Genomic DNA, 14,338 nt, shown 5'->3' on the forward strand with positions numbered 1-14,338 from the left:
GATGGAGAGAGCATTATGGCCCCAAAAAGATCTTGCTCGAGGCAACAATGATGATTCAACAACTTGATGCAATGCTAGTTCAATGTGACAACGATTGGCCTAACCAAGTTAGTCAAGTCTAGAGTAAATTGAGCTATGGTGTTTCCACATAAAATTAATCCTTAAAATTAGTAGTTGGATGTTGTTGAAGGTAAACTATGGAAAATATGCTAATTCCTCTAGTAGTTGTATGTCCCCTAAGAGGATAGTGTATACATAATATATGGCCACGTAACTAGACACATTTGGGAATCTATACATGCATAATGTACTATGCCTAGTATGACTTATGGAGGGTCCATTGAGCTAAGAAGTTGAAGATAATTAGTCTCTTCTACCTCTATGCTTGAATGAGGACTCGATACTTTGCATTAGTAATGGGGTGGTATCCAAAACTTTGTGGGTCTATTATAAAGTACATGTAGTTTTTTGAAGGAAAGGGTTGACATCATTCCAAAGAACCACCCTATAGGAAGAACTACAATCTAGGGATACCTAGAAGTAGCCCACTATTATATTGTTTTTCATCCTTTAGAGGAACCCAACTTATGAGGGCATGACCCCTAAGGAATTTAACGGGGAAATATTTTTCAACAAATAATTCTAGTTGGCTTATAAATTGACACATGAGTCAAAGATTTTTGTAAATTTACTTACTATAGTAATATATCAAAACCAATGTATTTTTATGAGTAACTTTTAAGATATGGATGACTTATAAGAGTATTCTAAGTTATTAAGTTATTTTGACAAATGATGAAGTCCACCATATGCAGTTTAAAATCATGTGTGCGACAACTTATTGGTCACCTATATTAAACTTCTAAGAGAACCTCATGACTACTCTAGAAACAATAATCTTTATAAAGTCTATAGAGGTTATGACTATAACACTAATAGGGTAGATCTATTCCATACTTCTAACTAGAGGCAAGCCTTCCCAAAGACATGAGGACTCCCTTCAAGTTGTTTAAATGGAGCAAGGATCTCAAACTAATTGAACTTTACAAGTTCCATGATCTTCAAAAAGTCAAGACAAAATAAAGGACGAAAATTTTGTTAAGAAGAACAAATGAACCTATGAGCAATATACTACTATGATTCCTTTGGATATGATTGTGCTATTGGGGAAGAACCAAGTTTAGGAATTATTTTATCCTAATCTTCCAAGGCATTATTGATATGTAGACGCAAGAGTCACCCCTACTTTCTCATACAAAGAACTTGAAGAATTTCATAATTAAGAACTTTTTATGCTCATTCGTACTAAATGAAAAAAATCTTCATTTCTTATACAATCCAATTTTGGAAGATGTTGAGCACATCTATTCATAATTTACAGTATTCAAGATAATTTACCAAACAAATGTCAATTTTCAAACCATGACTTCTACAAGATCTTACGCATATCTATTGGCAATTTATGGTATTCCAAACAAATTGAGAAGCAAATGGCAATATTCAACCCATGAATGTTACAAGATGAGAGTGCATATGTTCACAATTTATGGTATTTGAGGCAATTTGCTAAACAAAAGTCAAAGTGCAAACCTAGACTCTCAAAAACATGTGATGACTATTCTCAAGAACCTCTCAAACTCCCATTCATTTGTATTTAGTGAGGTTGTTCTTTGAGGAGTGCCATGGAGGAACTCTTGCCACTTCCTAATGATAAAAACTCAACCATCCTCGGGATCTCATAATTTTCTACATCTCTAAAGGAAAAGGACCAATGATATTGTACCTTACATCATTGCATCTATGATCATGTTACCCAAGTCTTAGGGATAAAATCACATTGTAGTATATGGTAGATACTCTTGGAATGGTTGTGTAGTAGGGGATTCCCTAGCTTAGCACCAATTTATAGGGCTCTAAAAATATTGGAAAGACCTCTAAAATTTGTTTCAATGCCACGTATGAAGCTCATGAGTAAAATTCTAATGTGTTTTCCCTTTGAATAAGCAATATAAGCTTACTATACACATGCGCGCGTGTATGCATGTGCGCACACGTGAGTGTGTGTGTGTGTGTGAGCACACAGAGAGAGAGAGAGAGAGAGAGAGAGAGAGAGAGAGAGAGAGAGAGAGAGAGAGAGAGAGAGAGAGAGAGAGAGAGAGAGAGAGAGAGAGAGAGAGAGAGAGAGAGAGAGAGAGAGAGAGAGAGATGATGATGATTTCAAATGTTGTGAGAACATGGACTTGGGGTGCATGCTATTGAATCGTGATTTTTTAGCCTTATATTTAGGCTCTTGAAAGCTTTACTATATCATGATTTTCTTTATGTTCTATCTATTTTCCACCACAATTTGGACATGGGCATTTTTTCACCATTTATAAGGTTCAAGTGTAAGTGAATTGTCTAAACCTTAGGCAACAACAATGTTTTATGTCTTGGAGGTGTGCAACATTGATATTTTGCATTTGGATGAGTACATTTATAGGTATTTCTCAATCAAGATTACAAGTATTTTAAATCCAAGTCCAAAGGCTAAGATAAACTATTGAAATAAGATCATACGAGTAATAAAATGCATTTATGACATTGCTATAATAACTAAGATGAGTTAAAATTATTGTGTGAATATTTATTGAGAGTGTTTAAGTATAGGTACTCTACATATTTATGATAAATAACTTTAAGTACACTACAAATTTCAAGTTAAGTAGAGTAAAACCAATGCAATTGAGTCACAAAAAGAGTATCATTTTCATAGTTGATATATATTTAAAATAAGTCAATTTTATTAAGTAAAATAGTTTGAAAAATAGGTGCATGTAAAAAATACTACATTTGTCTTCTCCTTATTTTGATAGAAACTTCTCAAAAACATTATCAATTGCTAAAAGTTAATAAGACATCCTGCCAAGTGAAAACCAAACAATCCATAACATGGCTTGATCAAATTTCTGACATCTTCGCATATCAATTGTATCTATTCAGAAATCAATATTACTAAAATCAATCAATAAATGAGTATTTTTGACATATCAAAATCATAAACAATAATATAAATATTTTGGTTGTACAATTTCTAAGGGAAATCAACTAGCCATAAAATAAATAGTCTAGGGATCCTTCATGGGCACCTTGACTAAAGGAGTGTGCATAAAAACTCTTAAATCACATAGACACCTCTCCTCAATGTCTATTATTATAGAATCGCCTACTAGTCAACTCTGCTCTTGAGAAATAGCCTTCTAAGATCATCATCCCCTGGATAATGTGTCAATGTCAAGGAGAAGAATTTAAGGGTATCATCCCATTAACAATGTGCACACAAGGAGAACCATTTAAGGCGATCATCGAATTGTGTAGGCAAAATAATGCCACCTATGACTGTATTCCATTAACAATGTGTACACAAGGAGAACCATGTAAGGTGATCATCCAATTTAGGAAAATTAATGCGACCTACAATTGTATTCCATTGTGGGAAATAGTATGAGAATGGAGAGGGTCAAAGATATTCCTATTTGCAGCCTTGGTTTACCTAGAATCTTATGATGAAATTTAGTACTAAAGTCAAATTGGTACCAACATTAGAAAAGAGAGTCACCCAAAATAAATTGTAGTAACTATAGTCATAATCAAAAAGATAACTACTTTCAATAAAGCATCATTCACAAAGGTGAACTTGAGAAACATAAAAGTGGTGTGAAAAGTAGTTAGGGTGTTCTTATAAGGGATAAAGGAAGATGATTCTTATTGAAATGGCCTACCATAGTCCAAATCATTTATGTCCAGAAGTAGGTAGACTAGTGGTAAAACTTAGAAATGTTTGTCCCCAAGGGAGTTTAGTGATATGAAGAGGCACAATTAAGTTATATTATTCACCATGACATGTTTTCACATGATAATTTTGCACTCATATACACAAGAAGATACATGTTATTCCTTTATAAGTCAAAAGAAAACTTCAATTAGGTTTTGAAGAATGGAGATGTTTCCTCTATGGCCTAGATAAGATAATGATAGAATGGAGAACTTACACACAGTTGCTTCTCAAAAAACAAGAAACCAATAACCCAAGTAAAATGTTAACCCTTGGAGAAGGCAAGTTATTAAAGATAAGTTAGAAGATGGATTAAAGAGCAAAGATGGCCGATCAAAATTGATGTACAAGTACGTAAAATCTGAAGAGCTTTTGTTGTGTAATTTTAGGTGGCACTCATTTGTAAGGTGCATTTATAAATTCTCTATTCATTTTTTGTCGAAAATTAATCTTAATCTCTCAAAACTATGTAAAATCTCAAGAACATAATCTATAATTTAATGCACCACTCATTTGTGAAGTGCACTTGTAATTTTCTTATCATCACTTGCAAATGAAAAGATATTGTATGCCTATAAAGACTTATTGAGAGTCAAGCTCACTCTTATGCAAATTGTAATAGCACTTGAGGTTACATTAGAGGACTCACAATGAATGTAAATGTTGAGGGTATCTTTTTTTTAAAAAAAATTATCCAAATTGTGACCATAATATCCAAGATGGAATGTAAAAGGAGTAGGACCAATCACAAGTGGAAATGGGTAGAGGATGCTCAACCTAAGTGAAACACTAACCCTAATATATATACTGTGTAGAAGTGAATAAAGAGCTCATTCTTGTGTGTGAAACTTTCTATTCTATCACTTGTCCATCTTCTTATCTACTTACTCATTGTTTCCATTGCTTGAGAATGAAGGGGATAGAGTGAGAGACTAGAGTGTGAGGTTGATTAAGGGACTAGTGAGGATGAAGCTCAATCTTCACTCCTTGATTTGATCTCTTCTTCCCCTCTTGCTTCCATAGGTTAGGAGGGAAAGGGGTTGAGTGAGAGGGTGTGTGTAAGGGAGATAATGTGAGAAAATGAGGTATCGATAGAGAGAATATCTTTGTATCCTCTTCTTCTCTACCTTCTTCTCTTAAAAGTGGAGTGGCAATGATATGGATTCAAAATAGGTGACGTGGTGGCTTGGTTACTTATACTTGGATTGTGACACCACCAATAACCACTTATACATTTTTGATTACAAAGCAAGAGAAGGTAAGTAGGCGAGCCTAGTACACACCATCTTGAATCTCTTTGCTTTCTTATATTTATGAGGAATGAATGAGGAAGCTTAGATGCGATGCCAGAAGGCATATTCCAAGGTGGATTCCGTGAGGTTTTTATTCCACAGTGGATTCCTTGAGGTTTTACGGTGGAGTTCGTAAGACTATATTTATTTTCCGGGGCTTGTACACAATGTGGATTCCTTGTGCGAGAAGTTGACGGGGATGCCTATCCTTTTCGGGCGTCATGTTAATTTAATGTGCACATGGGTGATTCTACAAAATATATATTTAAACTAATGGACATTTATGAGTTTAGAGTGCACTCATATTAAATTAAGGTTAAGACAGATTGGTGCACAGATCGGATGATGTATGTGCGCGTAGTGAGCACCGGAAGGTCCCCAAGAATAAAAGAACTCTATTTTGCACAAAAAAAAGAGAGAAGGCTTGCACAACATGAAGCAAAAGACTAATTGGGTACAATCTCCCCCCATGCCTTGTGTGAGCACTCCACAAAGCATGTATTTGATATATTATTCATCTCCAAGCTCAAAAAACAGCCCAATTTACAATTAGCACGCTTTAGCTTTTGTGTTTGCTTTTGTCCCACTAAAGAATTAAAGCTATTGGGCGCCCAAAGAGTCGGGTGATGCCCAAATACAATATCCAATACAAATATTTAAATCGTGCGTCCATGCGCATACAAAATAATAAATAAATGTCAAGTGCTTCAATAAATAAGCACGTCAAAATAAATATTGGCGCTACGCCTAAGATGCGCGCCCATCAAAAATAATAATTTCTTCCAAATAACTTGAATACACGCTATTGCCCAATGCTTCCGAACACCGCCACTACTTGCTCTACACATTAATTGAAGCATTCACAATTGTTAGAAAATAATAAAATTAAACCGACAAAAGTGAATACCTAGCAGTCTTCAGCTACAAAATAAATAAATTGGTTAGAACTCAATCCTAACCTTCATTTATTACGAGTGCGCACTTTAAACTCATAAATGTCTATTAATTTAAATATGTATTTTGCAGAATCACCCGCTTGCACATTAAATTAACAAGACGCCCGAAAAGGACAGGCGTCCCCATCGACTTTTTGCACAAGGAATCCACCTTGTGTATGAGCCCCGGCAATAAATAAAATTTTACTGAATCCACCACAAAACCTCAGGGAATCCACCGTGGAATATGCCTCCTGGCATCATACCCCTGAGGTGGGATAGCAATTGTCCTCAATTGCTATTAGCTCAATGTGGAGCCAGCAGCAGTGAGGGGCAAGCACTTAGGTCTCGAGTGTGCATCCATTGGGCCTCTTCAACAGGATGAATTTTAAACTTAACCAAATATCTAGAATATATACGACCAGTTCTAGTGGTCATAAAGTCAATATCTAGAATAGTTTCAGGCTCAAGGATTTCAGTTTCTTCTTCTAGCAAAGGAGGGTTTTCATAGACAAGGTGTATAGGTAATTGGCCTCTAAATGGTCGTAATAAACTGATATGAAAAGTATTGTGGATTTTCTAGTGTTGTAGTAATTCTAGTTTAAATGCATTGTCATTGATTTTGTGAATGATCTTGAAAGGTCCATAAAATCTTGGAGCTAACTTTACAAGAGGGTGTTTGTTAACACTTTGTAATCTTCACTTTTCAATTCATAACCGGACATAATCATCAACTTTGAAACTCATGGCCTTTCTTTTCTTGCTGGCTTGTTTTGTGTATGATTGCTGGGCTTTGGCAATCATATCTTTAACTTCATAAAAATAAGTAGCATGTATGTTAGCAATATCATCAGCACCTTGAACTTTGTTTGACAATGATGTAACAGGTGTAGGTAATCTATATCCATAAATAATTTTAAATGATGCTTTCTGTGTAGCTGTATGTGGTGTGTTATTGTATACAAACTGAAGTAAATGTAAATGTGTATCCCATGTTTGTGGTTTTGAAATTGTGTATGCACACAAAAGATCTAAAATGGTACTGTTAATAGCTTCTGTTTGCCCATTTGTTTCAGGATGAAATGCAGATGAAAAATCAATATTTGTTCCTAAATTAGCAAACAAAGTAATCCAAAAATTGTTGCAGAATCTAGAATCACGGTCAGAATTAATAACTTTTGGCAAACCATGATTAGTGAAAACAGTTTTCAAGAACAATTGAGCAGCTTGAGATGTAGTTAATGTTTTCTTGCATGGAATGAAATATACTTGTTTGCTAAACCTATCAACAATAGTCCAAATCGTCATGATTAGCTTTAGTATTAGGCAAACCAGTGATAAAATCCATTGAGATCTGTTCCCATGGTCGTTCTGGAATTGGTAAAGGCATTAATAAACCATATTGTTTACCATGGTGTCTTTTAACTCTTTGACAAATTAAGCATTCAAATACAAAGATACATCAATTTCCATGTGTGGCCAATAAAAATCTTCAATCAATGTACGTAAAGTAGAAATAATTCCTCTATGGCCTTGGTATGGGGGACAATGAATTTCAAGCAAAACAAATGATCGAAATGGAATAGTTACACATAATCTTTTTTCATAAAACATAAATCCATCAGTGTAAGACAATGAATCAATGGTCAGCTTGAAAAGTAGGGTCTTGGTCATAAGTATCTTTCATAGGGAGAAGAGAGTCAAAAGATATCACAGAAATATTATGCATAGTCGGTCTTCTACTTAAAGCATCGGCAACAACATTCTCTTTTCCTGGTTGATATTGTAGAGTGGATGAAAACTTTGAATAAAAGCAGCCCATTTAATGTGTCGGTCAGGTATTTGTGGTTGACTAAGGAGATGTTTAATGCTTTGTTGGTCAGTTTTGATCATGAATTCAGATCCCATTAAATAGTGTTTCCATTGACGTAAAGCTTGTACTACATCTAACAATTCCTTATCATAGATAGAATACTTAAGTTCAGAGGGTTTAAGTTTGCAGCTAGAGTAGGCTATGGGATGAGAATCTTGCATAAGGACTGCTCCTATTCCAGATCTACTAGCATCAATGACTACTAAGAAAAATGGTCTATTGAAGTCAGGTAATTGCAATACATGAGCATGAGTTAAAGCATGTTTCAGTAAATCAAAGGACTTTTGTTGATTGTTGAACCAATGATACACAATGCCTTTCTTTAATAGTTTTGTCAAAGGTAATGCAAGCAATGAAAATTTTCTCACAAATTTTCTGTAAAAGCTAGCAAGACCTAAGAAAGAATATAATTCGTGCACATGTTTAGGTATCGGCCACTTCAAAATTGCTTTTATCTTTTTAGGGTCAACTTTAATACCTTCAAATGAAACAATATGTCCTAGGTATTCAATTTGTGTTTGGAAAAATTCACTCTTTTCTGGATTTGCATATAATTGATTCTCTTTCAATAATTTGAAAACCAAAGATGAATGTTCATAATCCTCATTCTCATTCTTACTAAAAACCAATATGTCATCAAAGAAAACAATGACACAATGCTAATGCTTCAAAAATATGTGATTTATCATACGATTGAATGTGGCTGGTGCATTAGTTAAACCAAAAGGCATAACAAGGAATTCATAATGTCCAAATTGTGTTCTAAATATAGTTTTGAATATATCATATGTGTCCAATCTTACTTGATAGTATCAGATTTAAGATCTATCTTGCTAAATATTGCAGATCCTTGTAGCTTGTCCATAAAATCATCTACCCTAGGAATCGGATATCTATTCTTAATAGTGATTTTATTTAGGGCACGATAATCAATGCACATGCGATAGGTATTTTTTTTATTCTTTACTAATAGTATAGATACACCAAATGGAGAACTACTAGGTCTAATGAGTCCTCGGTTTAGCAATTCTTCAACTTGGGCTTTGGTTTTATCTATATGGTGCTTTACATGGTGGTTGTGATCCAAGAATTAGGTCTATCTTGTGATCTTCGGGACGTATAGGTGGTAATCCATGTGGTAAGTCAGCAGCAAAACAATCTTGAAATTGTGAAAGAAACTATGCGTGCCTAAGATGCAGTTGATTTTCTTTAGCTTTGATTTCATTCACCCATATTAAATAGGATTTGCTAGCTTTTCGTAATGCACGTTTAGCCTGAGTATGACTAAGCAATGGAAAATTATCGAAAGTGTGCATACCATGCAATGTGATTTGTTTTCCATTAAAATGAATCTTCATTGAACAGGTGGAATAATCTATATCAGGATTGTACTGATGACGCCAAGATAATGTCACTAGATTGAAAAGGCACAACTAAGAAATTTCTACGTTCGACGTAATCACCAATTTTAATTTCTAAGTCATGCAGTTCTTGTGTTCCATTGTATCTTGTGCCTAAGAATGCAGCCTTGATGCGATAATGTGTAGAACCAGTATGTAAATTCAATTCTTTGACCAAGTTTGCAGAAATAAAGTCGTATGTGCTCCCATCATCATGTAAAATAATCTTTTCTTTACCATGCACAAGACATTTCATCTTTAATAAACAATGGGGATTTGGCATACCTGGTAAAGTATTTGAAGTAGTATCAATATCGTCATCATCTTCCGTGAAATCTAGCATTTCTTCATGGTCTTCATCTTCTGGCGCTCCCAAATAATTGATATGAACAGCTGGTTTTGGTTTGACAATTCGCCGCTAGATGTCTAGGTTGATGACATTTGTAATAGACTATGGGTTTGGCTTTGGATACATTATTGGTAATAGCGGAAAGTTTAGGAATGTTGGGATTTGGCTGGGGAGATGGCTTAGGGTTTGGATTTGTGTTTGATGGTAAAGAAAGTGGTTGTGTCCAAGATTTACGGAATGAAGATGGAAGGAAATGGTTTTGATTGAATCTTCGAAAATTTGAATTGAATTGTTTTGAACCAAAGTTACCATTAGTTTGAAATTGTTGTGGTCGCTTTTCTCGTCCTCGAATTTTGTCTTCAATGTCATGGGCCAAGAAAATTGCATCTTCGAGAGTCATTGGCTTGAACATATTGACCTTCGCATAAAAATGTCCAAGTAAGCCAGACGTAAACTTGCGTTTATGGGTTGCCTCAGGTACATCTTCAAGCATTCATAGTTGCAATAAAGCATTCTAGAAACGCTCGGTATATTGTGATCCAGTTTTTGCTCCATCGTTGGTTTGGGTAGTTCACCTTCAGCCATAAAGTCTTCCATGGTTTGATCGGACATCCTGCAAAATACCAAAAGACCTTACACTCTCGAAATCTTGTTATTGGGATAACATAGCTCAAAGTCAGGTTTACAAGGCTTATTTCTCTTTTTTTTTTTAATGGCTTTTTGTAGTATTTCTTCTTTGTGGATGTGGAATTTGATATCACGGTCGTCTTCCAAGAAGATAATCTTGTGTGTAGACTGCGTGTTGCAAACCGTTTGCTAGAATCTAGCTCTGTTAGTCCACAGGTGTGAACAGGGCCTTGCAGAGGGTTGAAGACAAGTTCGTGTTTAGTCCGGTGGGAACTGCCACTATGGAAGAGAGTTGAAAATTGGGATTTTGAGCCTTAGTAAAGCTTTAAGCTTTAGTAAGCTTTTAAAGCCTAAGGATTTAGTAAAGAAAACTTAACGAGTTTTTTTGAATCATCTTGGACAAGAGGACGTCGACGGCGGATTCGGCGACGTGCAGTACATGCTGCCGCCGTCGACAGAAAAATTATGGGTCTTAAGCTTTTTATAAAGCTTAATAAGCTTGCTAATCCAAACTTAATGATGGATTGCTTATCTGCTTCTGAGAGAAAAACGTATTGTTGAAGAAGCTTCCCGCATGGTCCTCCACTTGTAGAGGCCGGTCCTTCGCGATCCAAGTGTGTAGCAGGGGGTTCTTGACTGCCAGGAACACGCTGGTATTGACGGATTGCCATGAGACTAACTGTAGAGCTCGATCGTTACAGGAGCTTCGCCTTCACATGAGATGGTAAGCGATTGGAAGCTCTCAATCTCAGCTTCGCTCTGATACCACTGATGCACAGATCGGATGCTGTATGTGTGTGTAGTGAGCACCGAAAGGTCCCCAAGAACAAAAGAACTCTACTTTTGCACAAAAAACAAGAGAGAAGGCTTGCACGACATGAAGGAAAATACTAATTGAGTACAATCTCCCCCCATGCCTTGTGTGAGCGCTCCACAAAGCATGTATTTGATATATTATTCATCTTCAAGCTCAAAAAATAGCCCAATTTACAATTTGCATGCTTTAGCTTTTGTGTTTGCTTTTGTCCCACTAAAGAATTAAAGCTATTGGGCGCCCAAAGAGTCGGACGGTGCCCAAATACAATGTCCAATACAAATATTTAAATCGTGCGTCCATGCGCATACAAAATAATAAATAAATGTCAAGTGCTTCAATAAATAAGCACGACAAAATAAATATTGGCGCCACGCCTAAGATGCGCGTCCATCAAATAATAATAATTTTTTCCAAATAACTTAAATACACGCTATCGCCCAGTGCTTCCCAACGCCACCGCAACCTGCTCTACACATCAACTGAAGCATTCACAATTGTTAGAAAATAATAAAATTAAACTGACAAAAGTGAATACTTAGCAGTCTTCAGCTACAAAATAAATAAATTGGTTAGAACTCAATCCTAACCTTAAATTATTACGAGTGCGCACTCTAAACTCATAAACGTCTATTAATTTAAATATGTATTTTGCAGAATCACCTGCTATGGAATCACCCACTTGCACATTAAATTAACAAGACGCTCGAAAAGGACAGGTGTCCCCATCGACTTTTCGCACAAGGAATCCACCTTGTGTATGAGCCCCATCAGTAAATAAAATTTTACGGAATCCACTACAAAACCTCATGGAATCCACCGTGGAATATGCCTCCTGGCATCATATATGCAAGATAAGGATCATTCATAGAAATGAGAAAGTTTGGGCGAAGCTCAAAGAAAATGGGACCATTGGAAAGAGGAGACACAGTAGCCCAAATAATCATATCTCAGAGTTCTTTGTGCATGGTATCCAAATTTGCTATAACACGACACAAGAAGGCCTCAACAGAAAAGAGGGACAATGCCAACTACAAAATATCCCAAATGGATGTAAGGAAAATCTTTTTTGGATTTTTGGATTTTATCATAAGGGAGACTACGGAGAGAGATGAACTAGTCATCCCGCGAAGAGTCTGGAGATACACTTATGGTCTTCGATAAAGATGGTAGGAGCTCAAATTTTAAAAAGAGAGTGTTTCCAATAAACTTTTGTAGGCTTAACGGATGATAATACCCATTTGCCTGATGAATTAGTTTCATTTACTATGATAGTAGAATTAGCTAAAGATTGATATTTTTGGGATAAGTTCCTAGCCATAGAAGATAATTTGTTATAGGGTGATATTACCATAGCTACTAGTAGAGAGAAACAATAAGTAGTGTTCAATAATGAAGTACAGTCCTAAATGGGAAGCATCAATATCATAAATAGAAAGATAATAGTGTTATGATTAGTGAAGGAGAATCGGATAATGATTAGTATACTTGTTTAGAAGGAGATAGAACTGAACAATCTTAATACAATGCTTGATAAAAGAATTCAAAATGGAAAAAGCCTAGATACTCAATTATGATAATATGTGTTAAAAGGAATAAGCAGATAGCTATAAACAAATGAGGGTAGGAGACTTTGTGGCATCTAGATGGCACTAAAGAGAATTGTTGTGAACTCATTGATGAATATAGGGGCATTTATGGAGGCTATTTGGACTCTTCAAATGAAGGATCTAGGCTGGATGATCTTGCTAATACTACTCCTCTCAATGATGATGAAGATGATGATGACTCCTCATAGGATAGTAATGAGTTTCATGTAGTTCCCAGATTTATTTATATAAATACTCACTCTATTATTGTTGTGTTTATGTACATATATATACACACACACATGCACACACACGCAAACACATACTTGTGTGTGTGTCTGTACATACATACATACATACATACATACATACATACATACATACATACATACATACATACATACATACATACATACATACATACATACGTGTGTGTGTACACACACACACACTTGTATGTTTGTATGTATGACATACGTGTGTGTGTACACACACACACACTTGTATGTTTGTATGTATGCATGTAATGTATGTATGTAACACGTGTGTGTGTACACACACACACACTTGTATGTTTGTATGTATGACATACGTGTGTGTGTACACACACACACACTTGTATGTTTGTATGTATGCATGTAATGTATGTATGTAACATGTGTGTGTGTACACATGTGCACACACACACACACACACACACACACACACACACACACACACACACATACATACATACGTGTGTGTGTGTGTGTGCAACATGCGTACACACACACACGTATGTATGTATGTATGTATGTATGTATGTATGTATGTGTGATTGTATGTGTGTGTGTGTGTGTACACGTCTGTATGTATGTGTGTGTGTGTGTGTACACGTGTACACACACACGTATGTATGTATGTATGTATATATGTACGTGTGTGTGTGTGTGTGTGTGTGTATGTGTGTGTGTGTGATTATGTTTCTTAGGCAAGTTCCATCTAAATTGGCAATCGATAAAATTAACTATAACCAATGCCAAGCCACTTCTCACTTACCAAAGAAATTTTGTTTGCTTGTGTGTGTTTGAAGTACAAATTGTTTGTGAAAATTTATAAAGCTATTAGTTGTAATATAACAAATAACATTTTGAAAAAGCAAGAAATACTTATGTTAACTATTTTATCAAACTTAACATGAGTTTTCTCTATAACTCCTCCTCCCTGCCCCGCCCCCCTCTCTCTCTTTATATGTGTGTGTGTGTATACATATATGCATGTGTATGTATATATATCATATGTGTGTGTTTGTGTGTCTCCATGAAATTCACTCCGCCCTACTTCGTCGTGTTTTTGAGACCACAATGTTATCAATGATCAATGTGATCTTGCAACATGCTAATGCTCTCTCTCTCTCTCTCTCTCCAAGTCCTTTTTTGAAGTGCTTTCCTCTTTCTCTCCCTTTCTCTATCTACATTACCACCACCACCACCACCACCACCACCACCACCACCACCACCTCCTCCTCCTCCTCCTCCTCCTCCCTCCCTTCCTCCCTCCCTCCCTCCCTCCCTCGCTCCCTCCCTCCCTCTCTCTCTCTCTCTCTCTCTCTCTCTCTCTCTACATATCTTAATTCATTAGCAATCTCTACTATTAGATGGCAAAT

The sequence above is a fragment of the Lygodium microphyllum genome, chromosome 7, assembly GCF_053477565.2.
Source record: "Lygodium microphyllum isolate KBCC chromosome 7, Lygodium_microphyllum_v1.1.10, whole genome shotgun sequence".
In the NCBI taxonomy this organism is placed as follows: Eukaryota; Viridiplantae; Streptophyta; class Polypodiopsida; order Schizaeales; family Lygodiaceae; genus Lygodium; species Lygodium microphyllum.